We start from the raw sequence: 4563 nt of genomic DNA, 5'->3' as shown, positions 1-4563 counted from the left end.
GAACTGCAAATTGTGTTTAATTGTTTATGTTTCTGTTGGACAATTTGGATTGTTTTCTGTTGGACAATGTATTCTGGATTTCTGGACTCTTGAGTATGTGTTGTAAACTGTAAACTGTGGCTAAACTTGATTATTGCAAATTGATTATAGTTATGTTAATGAGATGCATTATAATTTGATTATAGCAGTGCAGCATTATAATTTGATATGCATTCCAGTCTTCCAGGTACCAAAACAGGCAAAACAGGCAAAACAGGCAAAACATGCATTTTGGGTCCGAAAAAGCCTGAAAACCGAACCGGCCCGAATGGGTTCTGTTTCGGTCGGTTTTCAGTTTACAAAAAACCCGAACCGGCCCGAACCGACAGTTTCGGGTTCGGTCTCGGTCTCACCAATTTTCGGGCCCGGCCCGACCCGAGCCCAGCCCTATTTCCAAGGGTGCAATTTGGTCGGAAAAGCCACTTTCCCCGTCGGAAAAAGCTATTTCCGACAGCTAGGTGCCGTCGGTGGTCCTCAGAAAAAATATCATCGGAAATAGTCTTTTTCCGACCAACCCTCGGAAAAAGATACATTTTTGACAGCCAGACGTGGTCGTAAATAATTTTTCGATGGTCGGAAATTCTCACTCCTTTTCGACGACAAATAATATTTCTAACAAAAGATGTTTGTTGGAAATAATTCGTTGCTCGTCAGAAAAAATCGGTTGGTAGCCAATCCATTTTTTCCAATGATTTATTTCCGACAAATAGTAATGGTCGGAAAAAACTATTTCCGATAACAATATCTAATTCTGACGACTATTTGGCATCGAAAATGAATAAATTTCAAGGGTCATCTTTTCCTCAAAAATTGATATTTTCTGTCAGAAAAATATAATCTAATATGTTTAAGAATGATATTGTGGTTAGAAATGTTTTTCCACAAGGTTTATTCCTTGAAATTTGTCAGCAAATTTCTTTTCCTCCCATTCAATTTAATTGTCAACCTGATTGTAAGAGTTAGATGAATGAAGATGATTTTTTTATTAAACATACAGGGAGACAATTAAATGTTCATAAAAAAATTCCATTAGAAGAAACATAGTTAATCATTCATACATGTTCAGATAAAGATAAATATTCAAAATCTGGTCTTCATAACGTAATCACTCTTAAGCAAGGAAGCTAACAATATGTACTAATAAAAGTCTTCATTAAAGTTTGCATCATCTTCATCAGTACCACCTTCTTCATAGTGTGCACTTTAATCTGTTGCAATATTGTCCTATTGTAAATCAAAAACAAAGAAGTTAGAATGCAAAATAAGAGCTAAAACATGCAATAAATAGCATGAACAATAGCAACGTATAAAAATATTTGAAAAATAGAAATAGTACCACAAAATGTGAGTTTCTTGCTTTAGAATTGTCTGAGCTATTAGGCAGCAAACTTTGAACAATTTGAGTCAACTTGTTCCATTTGATTCATTAAGTTGTCTACTTAAATTTCTTAGAAGGAACTATTTCAAGTTTATTAATGGATTGGTACAGTTTAAAGGAAACGGGTACCTAGGTTAAAAAATAAGAAAATTGACTAACAAATTAAGTTAAAAAATTCATAACTGAATGTAGAAATATTATTTTTGAGTGATTCCAGTTCAGTATGATCTATTAAGTTGTCAACAACCATAGAAGACACACCCATATCAATGTACCAGGAAAAAATAGTAAACTAGAGACAAAACGAAACGAGAAACAAAATGGAGAGAGTTGTACATGTACCTAATTTTGAACATCAGAACTAATAGAAATCTATCACACTGTGTGTAATGAAAAATCTATCACATTGAAATTGTTTCCTTACCTGGGTTTGTTACTCTCACAATCTTGAACTTTACTTCATTTTGATTTTTGATGTACACTCTGCAAGAATCAATGCTTACAACCACAGCCTGTACACATAGTACAAAAAATTAGGAAGAATTCAATCTAGTTTCCTGCAAAAACAGAGACATTTTGGCAGATTGAACATTTACAACCATCCAAGCATAAAAAATCACAAGCAACAGGACCTCAATAATTGCTCATGTAAAAAAAATGAAAACACAAAAGTTGGAAATTTTAAAGCCATAGCTAAGCAAATAAAGATCTATTTTATTCTAGTTTCCAAGTCATGTTACTCGAGCTAAAATGAATTCTTGAAATACTACAGCAACCATAAGCCAAGGTAATGATCAACAAGGAAAACAATGAATATAAAATGCACAAAATTGAACTATTATAATTAATTGGAACCACAATGTTATCAAAGAACTTTTATACCATGTCGTGAAACTGTGCAGATCATCTCAACAGAATACAAATGAATTGAAGCATTATGGGCATGGATTTAAAACTAGACAAAGATATTACCTGATTTCCGTAAACTCTAGATATCTGCTCTAAGCTACTTTTTCCACTTTTCACCTGAAAAAACAGTAGAGAACTATCAGAGAGGCATCCCACATATTTGCTACTAATTCACTAATATCCACTCTCACAATATACCCATCATTCAGTCTTTCATCAAATTAGCTTTTCTGATCTGAATCAGCAACACTAAGTAATTCATACTCGACAAGAGAAAGATTGTTGGCCTCCTTGACTTCAAAGCTGGCTGGTTCTGTGACTTCAACACGACCCCATTTATCAACTGCAAGCCTCATAGTCCCCTTGATTGAACATGTCAATCTTTGCATTGCGTGGGATCACAGTGGTATCAGGCTTCATAATGTCAACTGCAAATATAACCCAAAGGTAAGCTCAATAATCACTTTACATTTATATCATACACACTCCATATATAGTACATTTCAATCATACACACTCCCGAAAACTCCATATTCTGTAGGGTACAAATGCTCCACAATCCTATTGTCATATCAACCACACCCACAATTCCACAACACAACAACCCAACACCCTACAACTGTGATATGATATATACAAAATTACAAATATAGGACACATTCAATATTCATATGCATAGCTAATCAAGTCGGACCAAAAACAACAGCAATATCAGAGATCCATAAACACCTGAACTTTAATTCAACAAAATCCCTAGAAACATAGATCTGAAGATCCACCACAAAGATTTACACATATAGAAATGTATAATCTGGTATGCAAAAAATGAAACCGAATGCAAAAATTCTTTTTCACAAACTAAATTTCTCATGAACCAATACAAACCCAGAAGAGCAATTCTCATTCTAAACTGTTGAAACCTAAAAGCCTTAAGCACGCAGCAAAGACTAAGAGTCCATATACGTACCTTGGTCATTGCGACCAGTGAAGACAATGGTTCCAGTCTCATCGCCAACGAGGCACTCAATGATGCGAGGGGGCTGAAGAGGGCGAGAGGAGATAGAGGGTCGTGCCAGGCTGGATCTCCTCCACCTTTTGATTGCTCGATTAGTAGCAATAAAACTACGACTGCAGGTGCTGGGCTCACCTCCACCTTTTGATTGCTCGATTAGTAGCAATAAAACTACGACTGCAGGTGCTGGGCTCACCTCCCGTGTTCATCGTGAGATCTCAAGAAATCCCAAAATAAAACCCAGAAAGAAACCCTAATTCGGTTTTACCCATTACCTAGAAATTGAAATTGAAAAGGAAAGAATACCCATTCATTAGGGTTGAGCAAATTTGCTTTGCTCGGACTTTGGATTTGAGCTCCTTCGATATGCAGGACGAGAGGAACACAGAGAGACAGTGTGTGTGTGTGTGTGTGTGTGTGTGTGTTGTTTTTCCCTTCATTATGCATTTTTTGTTTGACTAAACAAGGGTCGGAAGTTTATGGTTTGGCCCAAAAATTGGGCGGGCTGAAAACTCTTTAACGGCGTGCACTAGGCGGGAAGTTTTTTTTTTTTTTTTTTTAATCAATTTTTATGGAACATATATATAAATGCATATGTTGGTATGTAGGACTATGTAGATCAAAATATTTATTACAATATAGGATCGACCGATGAAAAATAGTCCATTGTTTAAGTAAATTCAAATTGTGTCTGGCCCAAATTCTAGATTACTTGACCTAGTGGTAATAGGGTCTTAATTAGAGATAATCTCGGAGAATATCTTAGAGATATCCATTCATTGTATGATTATCGTTTCTTGTACAATTCAGATTCTATGCATTGTAATCCTCTATATAAAGAGACCCCTATTATCAATGAGAATACACAGCGATTCTCTCTCAAATATTGTTTTCCTAAAACACGTTATCAGCACGAAGCCCTAACCCTGAAACCCTAAATTCGTAGCCTTCAAATCCCAGAAACCACTGTCGCCCACCTTGAAGCTCTCAACTCCAAGAGTCCAGAACCGGCGGCGCCACCCCCATAACCGGCCGAAAAAAAGCCAAACCGGCCTCTGGAAGTGACAGAAGTTCCCCTGCCCGGTTCGAAGCCTTTCCCTCCTCCTCCGACCGCCATACTGCACCATCAGAAGAGTCTTGATCCCAAATTCCCGGAACCGGAAAAATTATTCCCGGAACCGGCCAAAACATACCCAGACCGGCCACTAGAACCTGCTGTACCTTT

The 4563-nt window shown here is 36.8% G+C and overlaps 1 pseudogene; it reads right to left on the bottom strand.

The window, feature by feature from the left end:
* Positions 1 to 2468: 2468 nt before the first annotated feature.
* LOC133711778 (uncharacterized protein At4g28440-like) lies at positions 2469 to 3547 on the bottom strand (annotated as a pseudogene).
* Positions 3548 to 4563: the final 1016 nt, after the last annotated feature.

Source organism: Rosa rugosa, chromosome 5 (assembly GCF_958449725.1).
Source record: "Rosa rugosa chromosome 5, drRosRugo1.1, whole genome shotgun sequence".
NCBI lineage: Eukaryota > Viridiplantae > Streptophyta > Magnoliopsida > Rosales > Rosaceae > Rosa > Rosa rugosa.
The sequence above is the reverse complement of the archived record's forward strand: the minus strand, read 5'-3'. Positions and strand labels throughout refer to the sequence as shown.